At 42.8% G+C, this 24,254-nt stretch overlaps 1 long non-coding RNA gene across 1 annotated transcript in view; it reads left to right on the forward strand.

Annotated features, from left to right (window-relative positions):
• Window positions 1-24,254, forward strand: part of LOC137152657 (uncharacterized) — a 60,020-nt gene that overhangs the window by 1,822 nt on the left and 33,944 nt on the right. The window lies entirely within an intron of this gene.

Genomic DNA, 24,254 nt, shown 5'->3' on the forward strand with positions numbered 1-24,254 from the left:
AGAGGAATTCACACAGCTGGCTTAAAAAAAAACTCTTGAGGGAGCAGATTACAACATAGCTCTTCATTCTGCCATGGTTAACAATCTACCATAGCCAGGACTGACCCACGTCATAAGCAGGTCCCAGGACGTGTGATGGATGGGTACTTAGTGTGCTGATTTCTGTGTCGTTGCCCAGCATACCTTCCCTGCTATCTCTCAGCTGGGCTGACATTGGCATTCTGAGGCTGAATCCAACGGCTGGGGTAGGCATTGAGACAATTTCTGCAACATGCTTTGCTTTTGGGATGGAGAATGTATGTTAGGGCACACTCTCATCCAGGGCCTGACTCATACCACAGCCTTCTCTGCTTTTATTTATTAATCACCTTTCAAACAAGCCTATTCCATCATGCAGGCAGCAAAATGCAAGATGTAGCTATTCAGCAACCCCTGGCAGCCTGCAGTTAGGTGAGATAGCAGACATAAAGGTCTGCATAGAGCTCTCGGAGGCACCTGCATGAGAAATCCTGAGGGAGAGGGGCTGGGAGGAAAAAGTAGGCACCAAAAAGTGCCAGCTTCAGAGCTTTCATCCTGATTTGTGCATAGTCAGAGTTAATCATTAGAATGCTGGTTTTTGAGAGTGTGTGCACCTGAGAGACAATACGATTGTCACTACCCTCCAAGTGGAATGTCACACCCGCTTAAGTGTATCAATGAGCCCCAATATTGCTACAGCTTATGTGGCAGGGACCAGTGGTTTCTGGAGTGAGAGGTCCTGAGTTCTAATCCTGCTGAATTCCTAGGCAATCTGTTGCACCCAGTTCAGCAGGGTAGGCGAGAGTTGGCTAATAAATACATAGTTGATGAGAATGGACCCTCCCCACTCCTACCACCACCATTCCCAGACTCTCCCCCTGTTCTGAGAGCTAGCCAATTGCCCTGTGCAGCAGACAGGTCCTTCCATGCCAGTAGGGTTGGGACTGGGAATGGGACTATGGTGCTAGAAACTCCAAGCTGTTGAAAGGGTTACTCTGCACCATGGTGCCAGGGATGCAGCAGCACCCCCTGGTTTGAAGTGGTTTCCATCATATACAGGGTTTACAGTTTGATTCAATGGCTCTCAGCACCTCCACTATACAAATTGTTCCAGCCCCTCACCATCTGCAGCCTCCCTGGGGTTTCTTTAAACAACCATTTAATTTCCCTCCCAACAATCTTCAGTAGCACTTTTGGCTGGGAGCAAGAGCTGTGGTTCTGATGGATAAGCTCCTTGTGGGGGTGGGAGGGAATAAAATCTAAGGTAGACAAAAGTAATTTGTAGAGAGACAGTACTACTGCAGATACAGAGCTGAGCCAGTCTACAGGGGCAGCAGGTTTATTCCTGACTTATTAGGTCATGGCCCTGAAGATTGTGATGTTAAATTTGGAGTGGGAGAGGGAAGAATCAAATCTTTGTGGTTGCATGTTAATAGATCCCTTGGATAACCGCCTGGGGAAATGTTGTTAGAGACTGAGCTGCAGAGGACTGAACACGGAGGAGAGAGGATGCAGGGGCTTTCTTGGCTTCAAATAGAATTGTTCAGGGAGAGAATGGCAGGATGTGTGTGTGGGCAGGGAAAATAGAGTTCTTGTCAAAATGGCCCAATAAAAACAAAAACCCCTGAGACACAGGAGAGGTGACTTGTACATCACATACAAACCCGTTCAAGTAGGGATGACTCAGCTTGCAGATAATACTTGGCCTGTGTGGAGGCCAGCAAGCAAAAAGCTCTTGTGCATTTTGAGGAGACTCCTATATTGAATTTCCTGATTAAAAGGGGAATGCTATAGTTCTATGCACCAGACAACTTTGCTTGGAACCCTGTAAGTTCATATTGTCTTGGAGTCCTAGTTGTGGACCATGACCACCATTGTGCTAGGTGCTGTGCAAACAGACCAAAAATGGTCCCTGCCCCAAGGTGCTTCCAATCGAAGTAAGCGACAACAGAGGGATATAAACAGATGGGGGAGTACAAGTTAACAATGAGACAATATTGGTCTGTGTGTTTGTGAGTGAGTGCATGTGCACACTATGGGATCCTCAATGGAGTTTTTGTTTGTTCATTTTTAAAGAGATTTTCATTTCAGCTGTAGGAGAAATTGAGTTCATTGGGTTTTTTAATTCTTGTCAGTGGCTGTACTTCTGCTCTTACTATTTCTGTCAGGATTGTGTAGGTGTGCTGTACACCAGGTGAACTGTTACACAATTATGAGGCACATGAGATCAGCAAAAACCACTGGCTGTGAAAGTGCAGAGGTGAAGGGAACTGTGGTTAGATGAACTCTTCTGCTCGGGGCTCATTAAAAGGGAACATAACTAACTCCCTGTTAAGGTTTCCATCCACCAGGAGGCTTACAGGATTTAGTTTGTAAACTCTTAGTGTAGATTAAGCTCCTTGGGACAGTGACCTGTTGCTTGCCTTTTGAACACCTTGCACACTTTTCCACTATGCAAGTAATTGGAGCAATAGAAAACAACCATAGTATGACTCTAGTACGCAGGTTGACAGAAACATAATCATGAATGGTGAAGCTAAGCATTTAAAATTAAATACTTCTGATCTCATTGGTGACACTGAAAATCATCTACAAAATGATTTTGCTGTAAAGATACAGGGCTAGATCATCCTGTTGCTTAAATGTAAATCAGGAGTAGCCCTATAGCAGTTAGTGGCGTTACACCAATGTAAAATGTATGCGAGGAGAACGGGCTCCCGCTCATCCCATTTATTCTGTCCTACTGGCTACTATTTTTGTGAACTTTACGTACGTCATCTCTCCAAGCTATTTGCAGATATGCAAAGTAGCAAGTAGGGGGCTGTTTGCTGGCAACTTCAGCTCTGTTTCTGAGGGCAAGAACTGCACAGGCCGGAAACGAAGTGTCCAGCATCACTTTGCAAAATAAGTAAATGCAGATTTACTGGGTAATTTTCCATACAAAGTTCTAACGCATTCAATTCTACCAGCTCCCATCAGTAAATGGTAAGCATTAAAGTGCATTTACACTGGGCAAGTGAAGATGCCCGCCTAGCTGATAACTAGAGCCCACCAATGCAACCAAAGGCCTACCCATTTGGGTAACGGGGGGAACGGCACTGAACTTACATCTGATGGCCCTGGAGACCAAGCTCCTGCTTGCCACATCCCAGTGGTAGTGTGAGTAATAGCCCTGTATGCCTTTCCATCCATCAGTGTAGCTTAACGCTGATCTGAAGAGACCCACCTCTACTAAGATGAGGCTGAGACGGTCTCTAGGCCCATTCAGTTCTTGGCCTCTGAGTTACTGTCAAGTGAAGTGGTGGAACTAGGCTGAGACATCTGAAATTACTTCCCATAAGCCACCAGTCATCGTACAGAAGCAGCAATGGCTCACTTGCTGACTGGGGTACTGTATCCCAATACCAGTCCCTTGACCCATCTGCTCCATCCCTTTTACATCGTAGTTATTAGATTTCTAGACAACATAGTGTGACTCGCTGCACAGGTCAGGTCGGTGGGGCTGCGGGCCAGGTGCACCACATATGGGAATTACAATCACCTAGGACTTCCCTTTTGCACAAAAATGGGCTGCTACCAGAAAGAAGAGCTAGTCCTAGGCCTGTGCAAACAGTGTGGTCACACAGGGTGTCCTTTTGCCTTGGGCGCCCCTCAGCGTGCGAAGTGTTAGGACTGGGAGTGGCAGCAACAGAGTTCATTGTAAGCAGGAAGTTGATGGAAGGGATGGAAATGGCAGGAGCCACCTGGAAAGGAGGGCGGGGGCAATTGTTACTCCCCATACTAGAATTCCCGTATGTCTTCTAAATACACCTGCTGCCTGGTCCAGCAGCCCCAGTTCATGATCAAAATCCTTTAGCAGAGTTACACTGAGCACTCAAGTGAAAAAAATAAACCCTGGTTCATATAAATAACACAGATGGTTCTGACCCGAACCGCAGATCTGGTGACCACTGGACTCTGGATAAGTCTGGATTCAAAGCTCAATGTTTTGTGGACCCCACATGTCTGACTATAAGGAACCCAGACGAGCAATTGCTATGTGGTCAGCAACATTACATGAGTGGGTGTATAAGTGGAGAGCAGAAAGGAGCTAATTTTGGACGTGTTGCCTCTGTTATGCTTCAAAGACAACATAAGGGGTTTTGTTCTTTGTGTCCTAACAAACACAGCTCAGAAGGGGATGAAAGGGATTAGAGGCTATTTGCATTCGGATTGACGTTCTGTTAAACATAACCACATAAAAAACAAATCGCTGCCACACCACTACTTCTGTTGCTGTATTACACTCAAATCAGATGGCGTTAATAGCCTCCGTGGCTGGTGTCAGAACAACAAGCTTGCACCCTGCACTGACCACCAGCAATAACGTTGCTATAAAACACTAGGGCAGAGGGTAAAGTCTGCGAGTGAGAAAGGGGGCAGGGAAATAGTTTTGCTACCTCCAGGGTGGATACGCTCTGTCCAATTGTCCTGCTAGCTGCTAAAATAACAAGTCAGATGACTGGCTTTTGCAAGCAGCATTTCAGGCTAGCTGCTTCTCAGCCAAATCTCTGAACTTTTCAAGGTGCATAAAAGGTCAGTTCACCATGGCAACTTTGATCTGTAACAAAGCCAAAAACATACATTGACTTGGGGCTACAGTCATGGTTTAACCTCTCCAGTGCTGGGAATGGAGAGTCGGCCGTTTCATCTGCTCTCCTTAGGATTTTGGTTCATATGCCTGGTTACGGAAGTCCCATATCGAACTCCTTCAAAGGAACTAACTTTTTTCAGGAGGAATCTGGACACCTGCTGTTATGCAGATCTGCAAAGGGGGCACAGCCAGTCAGCCCTGGTGCTTTGAAATACAATCACCCATTTTGTTGCCCAGACAAATGAGTGTTATGTAGTGAAGAGTCCACAAAGTGCACACTAGGATTTACCTCGAAGAGTGCTTCGCTTTCATTAGAGAGACTACCTCCATTGGTGGTGGTGGGCGTTGTAGCCAGGCCACAGAAACCACTTTCTGGCAGCTTTTCAACACTGCTCAGGTCCCAGCAAAAGGCCTAATCTCTTTTAGGCATTTGCTCAGTAACTCCGGCCTAGGTTTCAATGTACCAGCACGAGCACAGCCCTCAACTGTAGGCAAGGACAGCCATGATTTGCACCAGCAGCAGTTAGCCCAGTGTCAAGCAGGAGTAAATGTTATCTAGGGTGACCACACGTCCTATTTCGGCTGTAACAGTCCCTTTTTTTAAGCCCTGTCCTGGCCGTGCCAATTTTTTTGGCGAAACTGGGCATTTGCCCCATTTGCTCTTGCCAACTGATCACCATTTGGCAAGAGAAAATGAGACAAATGCCCAGTTTTGCCAAATAAGGGTAGTGCAAGCCCTAGCTGGGAGTGGAGGAATGTGCAGGGGGCATGCAGCAATGCCAGCCTTGCATGGGGGGTGGGCAGGGCTCAGGTGGGCACCATGTGGAGGGAGGGAGGACTTGGGCAAGTGGCTCGGGCCAGCCCTGTGTAGTGTCCCGTTTTTCCCTTGGGGAAATATGGTCACCCTACCTAGGATGGGACTGTCCTTTCATTATCTCTGTACAGTGCCTAGCAGAATGGGGTCCCGATTCAAGATTGAGACTGATTCAGCACAGCAGTGGAAGTGCACAAATTGCTACAACATTGCCGGGTGATCATGTGCCCCTGAAAACTGGGTTTGCAGGTTGGCTGGGTATGTGTGCCTTCACCCCACACAGAGGATAGGGTGAGAACATGTCAGGCTATCCCCACACTGGGTGTCTTTGTACTACCTTGCACTACTGAGTTAGCCCGACAACTTATTGGGCTAAGTCACTCTGCTGCAAGCAGTGTCTTGCACAGTTGCAATAGGTTTACATTAGGCATTTGCCCCAGTACAAACACATGGGTGTAATTACACCTCCACAAGCTTCCAAAGTCTCCATATATAAACATATAAAACTTTCAATGGGAAGGGCCTAAACCCAGAAGCAGCAAATAGTGAGCTCACTCAGCTCTGGCCAATAAAAGAATCCAGAAGCAACTTGTCATGGCTGTCTTTGTGGTGTTTCCTTTAAAGAGAAGATCAGGGCACACCCTTGCTAGTTATCCAACTCAGAAATGACCCAAAGGATTTTAAAATGTTGAAACAGGAAGCAAGGAAGAAATTTATGGAGAAGGAAGAGATTTTTTTAACACTCCTCAGACTGAGCTGGGAGTAATATTTCAACCTAGCAGTGGTACTTCCTTGTAGAAAAACGTTCCAGTTCTGTGATTCTTTTTAAGCACTGCAAGGTGTGATCTCAAATGAAATAAAGGAAAAGAATTAAATCTGAGTAGCTCATAAAAGAATCTCGCCAGCCCTGAAAGGAAATCCAACAGCAGTGGCTCATCTTGCATTGCTGATAAAACAGCAGTTCACTTCCAAGCAGCTATCCATGCTTAAACCACACTTCCTTGGTATCTCTTGCCCAAAGCGGCTGGGCTTTCAGATGAGAAACAGGAACAAACTCCTAACTGCTTGCACAGAATGCCACTTTATCTAGATGTCCTAAATTATAGGTCTATAGTCAGGCTGAGCTCAAAGAGAAAAATTCAAAGATTAAAAAGCTCATCAAAATTATTACTACACACACTGCATCAATCAACCAAGCCACAATTTGTTCTCCTTTAAAAAAGGTGCTGTTCTTCAACTTAAGCTTTTCAGCTGTTCTGTAATTTCTGCCTATACAAATGCTAGGTTTTTTATCTTCAGGACAATGCCTTGCCTTTCCAAGGGCTTGCCTTTCTCCAAGCCACAGTGCTTAGGGAAGTGGGGATATTTCTTTCTATTGTCAGACTTTGTGGTTACTGCAGGTTCCTTTCTGTTTATAGTGATTGCATTTTTAAACTAACTTTTGTTGTTGTCTTAAATCCAGATAAATAAAGTTAGTTAACAATTTATCTATTCAATGAATTTTAACTTTTCCCCCCAGCCATGAATCATCTGAGAAAAGATGACAACTTTCTCCAGTTCATTGGCTAGAAGTTATTTGCCACGTAATTTGTGTAAATAAATCTTGGTCTGCAGCTCATTCAGAAACAGTTTGTGATTATTCAAAGTCTAAGCTATTTTGGGTGGGGTGCAGAGCTTGCATGACTTAGTCCTGTTCCCCGAATGGAAAAGCGTCTGTATTAGAATCAGGGCTCCCGTGCAGTTGGATACCCGTTCAATATCTACTTTCTGCAACAGTTCTGCAGTCTTCACACTGCAGGCAGAAAACTAGCCCAAATCCTGCTATGGGACTAAGTAATAAGTCGGCATGAAGCATACACGGGTGAAATTCACACCTAAAGGTTTGCTATTTCCATATTCATGGGGGGGTGGGCAGGTTTTGGGTTTCCAGTTGTATAGAGCCTTCTAGAGGACTTGACAGTCTTTTACATATATTACCCAGATAGGGGAGGGGATTGAAAATGAGGCACAAAGCTGAAAGAGTTTGTTACATTTTTTTTATATAGTGTTGGCTTTACACCTTGTGTTCCTCTTTGGCACAGTATGGCTACCACCTGAGTCTTGTAGCCCAGGATTTCAAAATGTTACTTAAGAGCTGCAAACGAGAGAATAAGAAGTCGAACTGTTCTGCCTAGAAAAGACAACTAAGGGGGAATGTGACAAAGGTCTATAAAATCATGAATGTTGTGGAGAAAGTGAATAAGGAAGTGTTATTTACTCCTTCATATAACTCAAGAACCAGAGGTCACTTGATGAAATTAATAGGCAGCAGGTTTAAAACAAACATAAGGAAATACTTTTCCACTTAGTCACCCTGTGGAAATCATTGCTAGGATATATTGAGAAGGCCAAAAATATAACTGGATTTAGAAAAGAATCAGATAAGTTCATGAACTTTAGGTCCATCAATGGCTATTAGCCAAGGTGGTCAGGGACGCAACCCCATGCTCCGGGTTTTACCAAACCTCTGACTGCCAGAAGCTGGGAGTGGATAACCTGGGATTGATCACTCGACCATTGCCCTGTTCTATTCATTCCCTCTGAAGCACCTGGCACTGTCCACTGTTGGAACAAGATCCTGGGCTATTTGGACCATTGGTTTGACCCAGTATGGCTATTCTTACGTTCTTAATCTGATGGGATGGGAGCATTGAGTGAAGCTGTTTAAGAATTGGAGTGCCTCTGAGAAATCTTTAAAGCAAGAAGATTAAGGAGGCTGGATGGGGGAAATGCACATTAAAAAACAGTCTGAAGGGTGAACATGAATAATTCAAAACAACTTCCCTAGAAGAGAATCTATAGAAAAATCCTCTTAGTGAGACTGTTTTAGGGAGTGGGTGGGAGGCTTTGACCACTGAGATAGGGAGGCATCACGGAAGGTGTCGCAATCCAGACCAGTGAGGGGTTGTTTCCACCTGCCCTGCAACCTTGGGTGCCTCACAAAGCTCTGCTGTTGTAGCTCCCGACCTGGGCTGCTCACAAGCAACCAGCAAGTTACACCCTGTGTATAGCTACCATCACCCGGTTCAGCAACTCTGATCTGACTCCAGCAGCCTGTCAGCAACACAGGCTTTCTAGTGACTTCACTGGGGCTTGGACTGGGGTCCTGGTGCCCTCACTTTTGAAGTCAGGCACTTGCATTCAAAAGGCACCATCACAGAGCAGAGGATGTAGAAATTGCTCTCTTTCTGCTAAAGGAATTAGTTGTCCCTCCTTCATTCAGATCACTTTAAGCTTTCTGCACCGCTACCTTTCTCAAGTCCTCCACTTTTGGCTTTGTGCTGTATCTGGACCACAGGAAGCAAAGCTGCAGATCCCTCATCTACTGATCAGATAGCCATCATCACTGCATTCTGCCTTGTGTATCAAATGTATCCTGATCTAACCTAAAATTAGGTGTTCAAGTCTCCCTAACCCCCCTCAACTTTGAAAAATCCTATCTGAAGCAGTAATGAACGAGGGACCAGTCTACCCCTCTCTTGTATTGCCACCTGTCCCAGATTCTATAGGACTAGCCTAAATCTGAGGGGAAAATTATACTTTCAGAGCATTAACGTGCAACTAGAAACACGTATGCCTGAAGCCGAATCACACCATGATGATTGCCCCAGTGGGTGAGCAGCTAACAGTGGCATTCCCTGCATGTGCTACCAACAGAGAATACCAAACTGAGAAGGCAGTTGAGCTATCCTGGATTGATCTGCCTTATGTAAACTAAAATGGGCATATGAGTGTCCATCAGTTCTCCTAATCTCATAGGAAGGATCTGATTAGGGAAGCTCAAAGTTCCTGTGAACTCTTAAAGAGCCAGAGTACAGGAGCTGCTGGTGGTTTAAACCCAGCCACACACCATTCAACCCTTCAGGAAGATCTGATGCAAGTTCATGTTGAAGGCTTGTGGGAAGGTTAAGGAGAGAAACCGTTCATCCTATCTCTAACTTTAAAAAGTGTATATTTGCAATGAACTGAGTGGAGAAAGGCCCCTCCCCCCCCCCCCCCCCTTTCCCCCCCAACATATCCTCTTTTTAATGGAAGCTCAGAGCTTTGAATCTCTCTGGCTCTAGTGCCCCTTGGAAAGCAAGTCTATATTCCCACCCACAACAAAGGCTTTGAAATAACTGAATGATTAACACTGTTGCATTTTAACATAGCCTATATAAAAAGAATGCTACAAAATAAGCTTAGTGGGGATGCTTGAATAGGAACTTCATCCAAGGCCGATAATAAATAGTTATATAACCTAGTAGGTCATAGCTCTAACTAAGCCTTTTATGGGCCATAAATCCACATTTATTTCCTGGGTTTTATAGCTTCTGTTTTTTTAAAAAAAAAAAAAAAAAAAAAAAGGATACTACGTGACTGGAATAAGCCTCAAAGTCTGTACTCTTGTTTATAGACAGAAATACCATTCTATAAAAACCTCAGTTGTCTGCCCATTCTACTAACACTTAAATATGCCTAATGTGCTTGCCCTATGAACAGGCACTTTCTGTAAATCGAGAAATGCTGATAGCAAAGGATTGGAAGCAAAGAAGGTGAAGAGGTATATGTTCTAAACAATGGCAGTTGGTCAAAGCCATGAGCTGCTATAGTGAGACATGGAGAGAGCCTGGAAGAGTAGGTGTTGTGTCCTCATTTCAAATGGTATATGAACATGCAACACTTTGTGTTTGAAGGTAAGATGTTTGTCGGGGTAAAAAAGAAAACTAATTGACTTTCAATGGCTGGAAGTTATTTAAAGATTTCAGTGTCCAACACCACATTCTTTTGAGACCCACTTTGGGGTGCTTTTGTTATATATATTTTTTTAAATCACTGACCTGTAGCTTGCTAGAGAGTCAAGTGAAAAAGCAGGAGTCAAAATTTGAACAGGAAAAATCTGATGTTGGGTGAGGGGGAGATCTGACTAGAAACCCAGGCTGGTTGCTTCCGTTAGAGACTAGATACCCCAAAGTTCTCAAAATATCCCACAAGGGATTCCAGCCCAGGCACAACTTCTAGAGAGTAGCTTTTTGATCTTGTGCTGACTGGCAGCAGTCAGGACTCCCCAGAAGGGGCCCAAGGTCAGTAGACACCTCTAGATTTTTGAACCTCAATCCTGAAAACATTGGGCACACTCTTAAACTTGAAGCGTATGACTTCAGTGAGACCACGTGTGCTTAAAGTTAAGTGTGCACTTAAGTGTTTGCAGGAGTAGGCATAATTCTCCAAGCGTCAGCTCAGGGACATGGGAGAGAAAAGGGGAGGTAAGGTTTGATCTAAGAATACCGTTTGTTGGCTGATTCAGAGCAGCACTGCCATCCATCTTGGAAGTGGGGGTTTATCTGCTGTATAGCCAGGAGGACAAGTGCAGCAATAGCAATTTGAAACCTAAAGAATTGTGGGGATGGGAGAGTCTTGCTTTTTCTCATCACTCCAACCAGCAGACCAAACTCTGTGATGAATCCTAGTCACGTGCCACTCAAAGCACATTGGACAAAGCGAAGAAGATTGCTCTTGTCTATCTGCTTTTTTCAGTTAGATGACACGATTTTATTTACAACTGATTGTGTTCGCATTTCCCAACAGATGAGTCTGATTTCATCTACCATACACTTTTCCCCCCTGCATTCTTTAGTTAGAATAGCAAATCTTGATACTAGGAGACAATATGCTTTGGACAGTAACTGACATTTAGAGTTCTGGGTGGGACTGCCTGTCCTGTGCCAATCTCATTACGTGCAATGACACCAAACTAAAATATGGCATTAAAGTGTGTCATTTGTAAGGGTGTATCAAGTGGTGATATCCAAATGAAATAGACCACATACAAGTAGATGCACAGTATTCAGGCGAGTACATGCATGTTATCAATCTACTGTTTCCTGTACTGAGATATTAAATGTATGTCCTATTTTAACACTTTGTTTCTATAGAGACTTTCACAACAATGGCTCTGAACGCTTCTGGGAACTCTCTCTCACCATCTAGATGAAGGAGATTGTTGAGGCTACATTGACCATTAGTTTCCAGATGGGGAATGTGAGGAAGAGAGAGGTTAAGTAACCTGCCCAAGGCAACACTGAATCAGTTGCAGAGCCAGGAAACCTGAATACCAGTCTACTAATCTAACTCTTCTGCTGCTTCTCCTGACCGCAATAGAAGGCAGTCTAGCTGGGAGTTTGGGTTGGTTCAGAACATCTGTAGTTTCTAGCTGACAATGTTGGGGATGCATTCATCTAAAAAGAAAACCATTTCCTGGAATGTAGTGTAAAGTGAAATGATTCTGGCTGCACAGCCAACAAATCTGAGTAGAGAACTTCTATAAAGCCATTCAAACTAGAAACTGGAATCACCGATTCTAAGGCCAGTAAGATCTTTGTGATCATCGAGTTTGGTCACCTGTATAACACGGGACATAGAACTTCCCCAAAATAATTCCTAGAGCAGATCTAACCCTGATTACTGTTGTGAAATGTGGTGAAGAGGTGTTAATTCCCAAAGAGAAAGATAGCAGAAGAAATACTGATACATATACAACTATTCATTGTGAAGCTCTGTGCTTCAGTGACAGGCCAGCCATATGGAAGGACCAGTGCTTCCTTCCATAATCTCAACCATGTGTCCAATTAGAGCCTTGTCAAGCTTCTTAACAGGCCATATGGAGGAGTTATGCTTCTCCAGAACATTAATGAAGAGCATTTGCTGAGATAGGATGTGTGTGACTTCACTTATCAGGGGAATAGCTATAAATATGGAAGTTTAGTCCATGCTAATTGCTCTACGGGAGGTAAATGTGCATTAATATAGCTTACTGAATGGGCTAAAAATTAAGCCTTTCAAAAGTAACTAATGATTTTGGGGTATTCAGACTGAAACACCTTAAAGGGGATCTGACTATTTATGGACAAGCAGTGATGAGGCAGTCTTTCAATGGAAAGCAAAAACCTAAATTTCTCAAATTAGCAGCTAAGTACAGACATGATCTTACTTTCTGGAACTGTGAGTACATCTGGACAGTAACTTGGCAGAAGTCAGTATGTAAATATTAGAATACCAGTTTCAGTCCTGGTCAGCAAAACCTACTCTCATAGATACAGTTAGGCCAAAACTTTTCAAATTTGAGCACCTAAAGTTATGTCCTAAAGAGTTAGATTTTTCCAGAGGCAGTACTGAACTCTAGCTCAGTGGATTGTGCTAGATGTTTTACAACACAAAGTAAACAGACAGTTCCTGCCTTGATCTCACAATCACCTTAATTCACAGAATCCTAAGTATTTATCAGGAAAACTTTCCTTGTCAAAATGGACTACTAATATGTTTGCTAAAACAAAATTTAAGCCTTTTAAATTCCTTCATCATAAACTACTTCATCATTTTATTCTTATGTGCCAAGGAATAAAAAAATAAAACCCAGCATGGCATGACCTATTGGATAGACTATTCCACTGCACAAGGAAAGTAGAAGAAATAAGTTGCATTATATAAGTCCCAACAGAAACTGGATATGGACTAGAAAATCAAATAATGCTCTTCCATCTTCACTACCAATGCAGAGAGCTTCTTTCTGAAAGCACTATTTACTATTTTGTTCACTGTAGTGTTTCAAGTCCCAATTCATGGGTATTCTAGCACTTCCCTAGGGATACTATTTCACAGTCTAGTAGCTCTCCCTAAAAGTCAGCAACTTAATTTGAACAAGCATGAGCTCTCATTAAAAAACATACTCCAGGTATTTACACCCAAACTCTTGGCTCATGAGTATAGTCTTTAAAAGACTATCACTGAGAGTGAGCAAACAAAATATTTCTACAGTTAAAGTCTGATACATTGAAGTTGATCTGTTTCATCTGTATCCACTGCTTAGTTTAACTCTCATTTCTATGAGATGCCCTTTAGGGGGAGCTCTGACATCTGTCCTAGGTCAACCTTTGTCCCACACCTCTAAATTAGTAGGAGCGAGTATTTGTCAGTTACCTTCTGGATCTAAATGCTGTTCCCTGAAATCAAATGCTTTCTTTCTTACTGGATGTGTGTTCTGTTTAGCTTTCTGCTTTTCTGATTAAAATTTAGTACGATTCAAAACCCGTGTGCTTGGATGAAGAAATGGCTAACATCTTAAAGTAGGGTCAATGGGGAATTATCATTGAAAGAGGGTATTTTTAGTGGGGTTCCACAGTATTTGTACCAGGCCTCATGCTATTCAAGTAAATATCACTGCTGATTAAAAACTGGATGACACAAAAAGTGGCAAAGTGGTAAATAACGACAGAGCAGTTCTACAGAGTGAGCTGGGTCATTCAAACAAAACGTGTTTGGTTGTTTTAAGAGTCAAGGGCAAAGTCACACATCTCAGAATAAGGAACACAGGCCATATCTACAGAATGTGGAACTCTCTCTCCCAGAAAGCAATGACTCTGAAAAGGGATTCAGGGTCAAAGTGGACAAGCATCTGAACATGATAAGCTCAAAGTATGATTTTGTGGCAAGATGGACTAATATGATCCATGGAGGTACAAAGAGAGGACAGTGAGCAGGGGTAGGGAGATGGTGTGTGTGTGTTTTATTTATTTTTTTATTTATTTATTTTTTAATACTATTGGAACAAACTACCAAAGGAAGTGGTGGATTCTCCATCTCTTGATGTCTTCAAGTCATGACTGGGTGCCTTTCTGGAAATTATGTTTTGGTCAGACAAATTATTGGGCTCAGTCCAGGGGTAACTGGGTGAAATGTAATGGCCTCTGTCATACCGGAGTCAGACTAGATGATCTAATAATCCCTTCTAGCCTTAAACAAGTCTGTAAGAAGAAAGCTGACTCAATTTCATTGAGTAAGGTTATCACAACAGCTTCAGTTTAAGACAGTTGTGGGTTGCCACTTCACTTTATCACACTATGTAGATTTCCACGCAGCAGATGGCTTATTTTCTATTAGAGAGAACATAGAACTTCCGGATCTACGCTTGACTCAGACGGTGCAATTTTTGCACCCATAAATTTGGCCAGTTGAGATTCCTGACACTCAGTAATGGCTCCTTGCAAACGTAGAACCTGCTCTAACATGCCCCATCCAATTTGTCCCTCCTTCCTCCTCCCCCGTGACAATCGCCAAATACTCAGTGGAGTCCATTGATGATGCAGTATGTTCAAGGCTTTCCTCCTTTAATGCAGAAGGATTCTGCAGCGTAGTAGTAAAGAGGCATTGCTGGTAAGAGGCTGTGTGGGTTAACTTCCTTTTTTTTTTAAAAGACTGATTTCCGTGTTACTGTTTTTAAAGACTGATCTCAGTGGAAGGATAATCGGGTCCCCTCTCTCTCTTTGAGAGTTATAAACACTTTAGGCAGCTGAAGAGTGCTAAATCCAACCCACTTCCCCAGGCTTCAGAGCCTGAGCTGCAATGTTTACCCAGCTGTTTTTAGCGCCACAGTCTCACGAGCTGGAGTCTCTAGACTCAGGCTCTGAGACTCACTGCTGCAGGTTTTAAAACGCAGTGTAGACATACCCTAAGTGTCTGTGGGTTACATTGTCTAAGGTCCCTAAATCACTTCTGAAAATGAGACTTAGGCACTTTTGAAAATCTTACCCACGATGTTTAGTCTCAGAGCTGCTCACTGTGATACATAATGGGAGTTGGCAAGAAGTCAAAACTCAGACCAAAATATGATATTGAAAAAGATTAAATTCAGACTTTTGGGGTCTGACTTTGGGTTGCCAATACTGAGTTTTGAGTCAAAAACAACATCTTGCTTATCAATACCAGATAGAATGTAGTCAGTGTGGATCAAAAGGTACTGGTGTCATGTGTGCCCAGAAAGATATACCTTGTAACAAAAGGAGCTGCTGAATTTTTGTTCTATTTCTTCTCCCCTGTGGGAGTTGGTTGGTAATGGAGAGTTGTCAATTTGTTCCAGAAAGCATGCTACCATTGCTGCAACTGAAGAATGAATCCTTTTTCTAACTGAAAGAAAGTGCCCATTGATAGCAACGCTATCCTCTTATTCAAGCTAGATTTAATTTTATAGTGTGGGGCACATAAATCCCGGTGTTCCTGCAGCCTGATTTTTCAAAGTTGCTGAGCCCTCACAGCTCTCGTTGACCTGAATGGTCACTGGTCTTTATGCTATGAAGGAACTCAGTGTTTCTATAAAAACTCAGCCTGAATGTTGCTGTACAACTTCCTAGGTCATAAGCAAATGTTCCTTAGGGACACAGCAGGTTAAATAGTGTATCTTTTGTTTGAAAAAAAAACTTCTCTTTATTTTTTTAAACCATCACCTACTATTAAAAGTGAAAGGATCTCAACTATTCCCCCTCATCCATGCCGCTAGTTCTTGCACTTTTCTTAGCTCTAATAAAGGAAATAGATTAGCCAATTTCACTTGTTCTTAATGTTCCATTTCTCATGGTCTAGCACAATGCTGCAATGTCTGGGTTTAAGCTATGCTGTTTGGTTTAATAAATTGGCTTCCACTGCAATTAAAGTGGGAACACTTAATGTGTCTTTGTTAAATCATGTATTTAAAAAACTTAAATTTGGGCCTAAATTGACCTCACGGTCTACTTATCAATTTGCAGACAGTCAGCACCCAGCCATCTAGCTACTACAGACACATTACTAGCTAGAGGCAAGTCATCACAACCAGTTGTAAGCAGAATCCTGTATGCTCTACATCACAACAGGGCCAAATTCTGTGGCAATAGCTTCTGAATTCCACAGCAGCAACTTATTCTCTTGCCATGAAATGCCTCTTGTTCCTGTTCCCTCTCCCAATCATACACGTGCACCTAGCTGCATACGCATGGACATAATACTTGTTGGAGGATTTCTGCCATGATGAAGGAGGATGTGTCACCGCTCCAATTCCTAGGCCTCTGCTCCCATGATATGGTCCAGTCAGCCCAGCTCAGAGCTGCCTCCTTCAACCTTGGGTACATCTACACTGTAGCTGGGAGCATGCTTCCCGACTCTAGTAGACAGACGTGCTAGCTCTGCCTAGCTAATGTATTAAATATAGCGGTGTGGGCAAGGGTAGTGGGAGTGTTGACCCATGCTATCCCCGGCTACACTTCTCTTTTTAGCATGCTATCTTGAGCAGAGCTGGGAAGCATGTTCCTAGCTGGAGTGGAGATGTACCCCATGTGTTCCAGGAGAGCGGTAGGTGGCTACAGCAGTTTATCTCCCCAGATCTCCATGGCGACACTGTCTTCCACACTATGGCTTGCCAGTTTACACTTGTTGCAAACAGCTGTAGCTCCTGCTCCTAGCTCCCTGCTGCCTGGCTCCATGGAATTGTAGTCCACAGATGCCCCATTTATCCCAAAATCAGGTAGGTCATAGCTCCCAAAACACTTGTTTCAGGATCTTTGCAGATGACACCGAGTCAGTTTGCGCTCTGTTCATGCTTGAGGCTGTCTGCAATCATAGGGGCTAGAAACCTTTTTTTTTTTTTTTTTTTTAAGTTTGGTTCTGGAGCATGATTCTGTGACTAGGGGCAGAGTTCGTTAGCAAATCCCATGACTTTGGAACACCCGAATCACTGACTATAATACTTCAGTCTGTGTCTGTCTAGCACCTATTCTTCCTTCACAATAGTCTAGGCCTGTCCACACCAAACCATGTTCTGTAATCATGATTTTGGAGTGACTGGCAGGACAGGTATCCTTTAGTACTTCAGCCCCTGCTGCTCACCCCAAGGACAAGGGGATTTTCCCACAAAGCCACCCCCTACTACCCGGATTATGGAATTTCAGAGAATTCTATGGGTGTTTAATCACACCTCCAAATGACTTTTTAATGGGAGCCACAAATCTAAAATCCTGCTCCACACCTAACTGGGGATAGTTCTCCTATTTACCCTGCAGTTCTCTGTAGGAAGTGTGGCAGGCTAAACATCTGAGTTGAGTGGATGGGAGTTGCTCCTATGTTTAAATACTGCCACTCTTCCAAAAGGGTTTATAATACAGCAGTTTTTTGTGTATTGAATCATGGAGTGCCAGTCATGGCAGAATCATTGCTGGAGAGACTACAGACACTGCAGTTTCATTTGTTCTCTGCGGGTTGTGCAAGGGACTGAAAGTTTTCTTGGTATGTTCCATATATGAAAGAAGACTGTCTAGGCATGTCCAGGAGTGACCACCTTAGCCCAGAACTCTTCTTGCTTTTTTCAGTTTGCATGTGTCTTTAACATTTTAACTGGTCTAATTTTTTGTTTTGCTTCAGCTACTTGCGTTTCAATAGCGTTAACTTGTATTTCAACAAAAAGCCGGTTTTGCATGAGGGTTGAGTGGGTGTGTATGGCCTAAAAACTTCCATGGAACTAGTTGCTACCTGGAATATTGGCATTCTAGGAAGTGCCAAGCACATTATTTCCACGGAATCACTCTTGAACACCGGCCAGTGCTGAGATTTCTTCATTCCAGATCACAGCAAAGCAAATACCGGCATACCTGAGGCTTAGGAAGTATTCACATAAGCAATTGGGCTGGTTCAGGTTCATCTATACTTGCTTCTCTCCAGTTAACACGGGACACAAGACTTGCATTTTTAATCATATTTAATAGCAAAAGGCAGCTGGCCTGTGCTTGGGCTGAAAAAGTGAATTCCCCTCGGCAGCGGAGCCTGCCAAATTCTTACTCATCCCTCCAATTAATTCCTAGGAGTGTCAGCAGGCTGGAATCGATGCATTAGATTAGATCAGTCCTGATTCCCAGTGTTAGAAGAATTAAGCAAGCGTGGTGATTCACAAGTGAAATGAAGGAGGTAGGGTGGAGGAGGGAAGGAAATGCTTGTTCTGAAATGCTGCCTGGAGTCCATCAGCAGGCTTGGAGCCAAGCCCCACAGTCTATTTTCAGCCATGGAATGTCAGGAGCCCAGGACACACTGTCTAGGTCATTCAAACCATGTGACGTTCCTATTGCTAGACAGACACTCACTCGATGTCCTAAGACACTCAAGTGGTTAATTCTGAACTATAGTATTACATGGATCATGTCACTGTTATTTTTGGTTCTCTCACTTCTAGTGTGTGGCCTGTGTTTGTCTTTTTGGTCTTGTGCAGTTTATTTTCAGTTTCTTATTCCCTCTTCCTAAAGTCGTCTCATGCACCAGGTGGTCAGCAGCTGGTGAAGTATTTTAGTCTCTGTAAAGCTAAACGAGACTGCTTTGAGGGGTGTGGGGGGGAATGAGGGGTACAGTGGCTCAGACATCAGTGAAACAAGCAGCTGAGCGCTCATTGGGGTAGCAGATTGCTGAAAGCAGGTGGATCCAAAATAAGAGCTGAAGTGGATTTAGCAAAAGCCCAAGTATAGTGCAAGTTCCAAACATTCAAGTTTGTTCTGCTGTCTAGTTTAATAAGAAGAGAAAACTTACTCTGTTTCTCAGATGCAGAGGCAATTCACTGTGTCTAAGCTTGGCTGTCTCCAAGGCTGAATAGTTCCTGTTGGAGATTTGTGGTGTGTTGGTCTTGGCTGTTTCCAATTGCACTGGGCTGAAACAAAGAGGTCAGGAATTTTTATGTATTTTATTGATTTTAATAGCTTGAGCAGATCTAGTTGCTTGGCTAACACTGTGACTGCCTCTGTACCACACTGCCATGGACATGCAGGGCTAGGGTGATCAGATGTCCCGATTTTCTAGGAATAGTCTCCATATTCAGGGCTTTTTCTTTATATGGCACCTATTTCTTCCCACCCCCTGTCCCGATTTTTCACATTTGCTATGCAGGGTTGCCTTTCCTCCCAGCCACAGGGCAAACACAGCACCAGGATGTGACCAATGCATGAAGGGCTGCATTATGTGAGGGAGAAATAAAGGGAATAGTGAATGTTTTTTAACACTGTCACCCCCATTCCCTCCAACTCAAGCCAGTTACCTCAATGCTGAGTCATTGCCTCCAGGTTGTTAGGATCCTTGGCATAGGCCTAAGAGGCTGTGGGGAATGAGATAAGGAAACCCAAGCGTAAGGGCAAGAGAGACTGGAATGGAAAAAGAATAACCTGCTATGCCACTGATGCAGAGTACCAAAATATCTGCAAGTAACAACTCACTTAGTAACCCTACAGTATGGGGTTGGTCGCTTGTCGTGTATATGCTTGGGGGGGCTCTCCCCCTAAAAGTGCCCCTCTTTCGTATTCACCCTACTCTCCAGTCTGGTTCCCTTCCATGCTCCACCAATACTCCCACTTGCTTCTCTAACCTTTCTCCATGGTTGCCAGAATCTTCTACCCATTACTTCTAAAGCTCTCTTCTGCAATTGCACTGGATGGTTCTTTGACTCTTCACCCCACAGGTCCCCACTCTCAGGACAGAAGTCCATCAGAAAACCTCTAAAGCGATTTAAAACTTTGGCTGTGGAATGAGAGATTTTTGTACAGAGCCCAAGCATCTCTTCTGATCTATACAAGTTACTGGGGGATAAATATACAGGACTGAGTGGCAGGTTTAAATCTCGCTGTAAAATTTTACAGCATGACAAGCTATACTCCATTAGTGCATATTGCCATATATATTGACTACTGTGTGTATATACAGAAATATCAGTTTGAAAAATTGTAAGTGGACACTTGTGCAATCTGGAACCTAATTTCAAAAATTAGGTATGTGCAATTGTTTTGTGTTTGCAGTTCCTATGGTTAGATGTATAAATTTGTTAAGGGTGGACAAACAGCCATTCCTATGCATAATTAACCTTTTACACATTGGGGAATTATGCACATGAATGTCCAATTGGCTCACATAATTACAGTAACTGCACAAAGAAATCAGTTATGCAGCTGTACTTGTCATTATGTGCACCTGATTTCAGCACCCAAGAGTAGCAGAAAAAAGTAATGGCTTAAGTGGGTAGACAAGACCATCTGTAATTGCACCAGTAACAAGCAACAAAAGTAGAGTCCTCTCCAAATGTATAACTACACTTACTTCCTGTATTAGCTTTGGAAAGTCTGTTTCCTTAGCATAGAAGAATTCTGTTGAGTGAAGCACATCCATACTATCACAATACATGACGGAAAACAGTGGCTATTTGCACATACTATATGCATTGAATGACACTTAACCATACTTATCAATGACTCTGTAAATGCTAATTAAGGAGCTTAAATATATTTGAGATGGTACATGATATCTGATGACCTAGGGAATTTGGCTGAGGCTTACCTAGGAATGAATTTCTAAACTTTGCCTCCTGCAACATAGAGTTTACTGCCAGAAGGGATCACCAGATCATCTGTCTGACCTCCTGTATATCATAGGTCATGAACACAACCCAGCACTTGCACACTAAACTCTGAGGTAGAGGAGGATGAAACCAATGATAGAATTAACAAGCAGATGTAACTGAAGGGATGGGGGAGGCAAGTGAAATCTAAAATCTTACTGGTGTTTGTGGAGTGTATAATTGACCGTAACATTTTAGTGTCATGAATGCACGATAACGTGTACAGATAATCTCTCTATATAACATGTGCCAGTCATATAAGGGAGAGGGAATCTCAATCATTATATTTAAATCAAATCCTCTCATTTCATCTACAAGGACATGTTCTTGCCAGTTTTTTCCTTTCATTGCCTCTGATATTTGTTGCTGTTTTGTATCAACTGTAATGCTGTAGATTGGTTTATTTAGTGCAGTTTTTATGATCTGGCTCCCCTGCTGTCTGCTGCTGGCTGTTGCAACCGCGCTGTTCAGATACAGTAAGTAAGACAGCCTGTATTTTCTCCATGGGATTATACCAGCTGTGGGACTCTATCAATCTTTGTGAAGTGATGATAAACAAGTTTTATGAGCAAGTATTGGATGATATTAAAAAGTACCATAGTTATATTCATTATTGACTGGTACACCCTAGTGATATGATTGACCCTTTTAAAACTGCAAACTATTATTTGTAGCACCTAGAGGCACCAACTGAGATGTGGGCACCACTGTGCCAGGCACTATATGAACACACTGTATAATCCCTGCCCCAAAGAGATACAATCAAAATAGGCAAGACCCATAATTTGCAGAAGAAGAAACTGGCGCAAAGAGCTGAAGGTGGTAAAATCTAAGGCCCTGGTAGTTCCTTTATCTCAGCTTCACTTCACTCTGAGGTCTTTATAATAGACAGAACAATAGATCCTTTTGGTGGTATAGTTGTAGGTTTCACTCTGCATTGCAGACTCCTAAGAATTCCTGTGGCTAGCCATCTGAAAAATGCTGAAATATCAAACATTTATTTGTACCGTAGTAGCATCTAGGGCCCCACTGAAAGAGGTACTCAACAAACATGTAGTAAAAAGACTGTCCCCATCTAAGAATTTACAAGTGAGGTTAATGAACAGAATTAACAGGTAGATGATGTTCCAGGTGGGAATGGGGGAAACTAGTTCAGGTAAAACACAAAACATGCTGCACATCCCACCACAAAGCTTTGCTCTAAATGCCAATATAAATTTTGTAGAGTTTGAAAATAACTCTGCTTCTTGCTTGAGCCACTTCAAGGTAGTGGATGAATCCAGAAAGTGGAAGAAGGAAGAGGGGAAGGAAAAAACAATAAAACAAACACACAGCTTATGATAGTTCCAGTCTGACCAGAAACAGGAAGTACTGTACTAGAAATCTCTTGGGTGAGTTTCTCATGAGGTTTCACCCCCAATTCTGCTGATAGCTCATAAAAGCTTCCATACTTGGACTCTTATCTGAAACCTTTGAGAATGACCCAACAAGATCTAGTTAAACTGCTCGCTACCGAAGCAGAGGCAGAAAATGAAGCAAATCAGCTATTTTTAATCAATGAGTAAAATGAAAACACACATGTTGAAAGGAAGTGGTTATTGATACAGTAACTCTCAGCCATGCTTTCATCCAGAATAGAACCAACTATTTAGCACTTAGAGCAAATGAGAGAGATTTAGTATAGCACTGATCTTCAAAGAAACATTAACTGAACCCCACAATCCCTGGGAGCAGATATTCTGCACTCTTCATCCCCTAACCTCTTCTCAAAGAAAATAACATTATGATTTTTACTTTTATTTTTGCACATTAGCAAACTTAAGGCATGTTCTAAACCAAGCTGCCTAAAGCCAGTGTTGCTGAACTGGAGTCAGAGCCAGACATCACCTGTTTCTCTAATCCATCATTTATCTCTAGTCATGTTAGTGTCTCAGGCAAAGAGCAAGTTTTGAGAACTTGACTGAGGAGGTGGTAAAGCAGTGGTGGATAAAACCAACACCTAAATAGCAATAATTGACTCACTTATGAGTCCCTTTTAAGAATAGGGTAGGAGGAATCCATTCCATTAGGGATCCCTGAGTCCAGGAGCTCTGATAGCTACCTGATACATAGCTGACAAGTGATTTGGAAGCCACTGATTCAGCAAAACTCTTAGCCAGTGCCTATCAGAGTAGAACTTAAACATACATTCTGGTTCAGTAAACTTGCTTTTCTTTGGGATACCCTCAAACTTAACTAAACTCCCTAACATAAAAGGGGATGTATGTAAAAGAGCATGCAAAAATAAAATCGGTGTAATCAACTTTATCAAGAGTCTTCAGTAGTGGGGTTTTTTTCTTAAAGCCCCAGCTCCTGGAATCATGTGACTGTATCAAGAGTCTCTGCTTTTATTTTTAAGTTAGTTTCTAGCCATCATGGTTACCAAGAAAAATCTTGAGAACAAGACTGTCAAAGGATCAAAAGCCAGAAGGCAAATAAAAACCCAGAACTCATTTTAAAAGTCTCCGTGAGGAGGCGGCCTGATTCATGACGCCTGAAAGCTCAGTTGGCATTACTGAGAAATGGAACCCAGTTGCTCTTTCCCTTTCAACCCAGTGATCAGGGCATATTTTCAGGATTATCTTTGTAAGAAAACAAGTTTTGTTTTGTTTGTTTGTTTGCTTTAAATGAAAGTGAGATTTTCCTTCACAAGTCCCAAAAGCCAAGTTCTGCTAAAGACTCTCAGGCAAGCCCCTCTCCAGCTCCATGGTCCTAGAATGCCTCTAATCAAACCCTCCTCCAATGGAAGTTTATTTACCACATCACCAAAGTAGGATGTGGTTGGTTTGTTTAGATATTCTCTCTAGCATCCTCATCCCCAAAATCAAATTTCCTTTACACTGTCCTTTTACAGGTAGCATGAGTGGTGCCTGTCAGACACTACTCTTGAGTCAGCTGTGTCGTCTTGGGTCAAATATCATGATACACAAAGTCCACAATTCTTTCTTCCTTTTCATCATCGCACATAGCTGTGCTGTATATCACCAAAAATAATGACTTACGCACTTAAGGGTGGTAGGACAGTGCAGGAAACACTGGCAGCTTTCAACTAAATATAGTAAGAATAGTGAATTGCTTACCTACAATTCCAGCTATCGAGTGGGACTGGAGCAAGTCACTGACTGCAAATATTTGGGAGGGGAGATTAGACAGGGCTCAGAACTTTAGAAGGAAGACGGGCCAGCAAAATCCAAATCCAAAACCATTTTCGGTATCATAATGGGTCTCATTTCACGTATTTACGCAACCAATTACTAGTATAACTGTTTCTCTCCAAACATAACCGTGACGCTATTTAAGAACTGACTTTGCACTTCATACTGATCACTTTCTTGAGACAAAGTGTGGCCAGAACAACCCCCTGGTTTCAAACAGCCCCCAGAATTCTGGAGGAGTTTTCTCAGGTTCTCTGTCACCAGCCAAACCAAAACCCTGGATCTGACCTTCCCTGAATGGTGGTGAAATGTGGATCTGGATCTGTTTAATAAGGAGCTGTTTACTTTAGATATATG

The sequence above is a fragment of the Emydura macquarii genome, unplaced genomic scaffold, assembly GCF_026122565.2.
Source record: "Emydura macquarii macquarii isolate MOO-44397 ecotype Brisbane River unplaced genomic scaffold, CSIRO-AGI_Emac_v2 contig_1230, whole genome shotgun sequence".
Lineage (NCBI taxonomy): Eukaryota > Metazoa > Chordata > Testudines > Chelidae > Emydura > Emydura macquarii.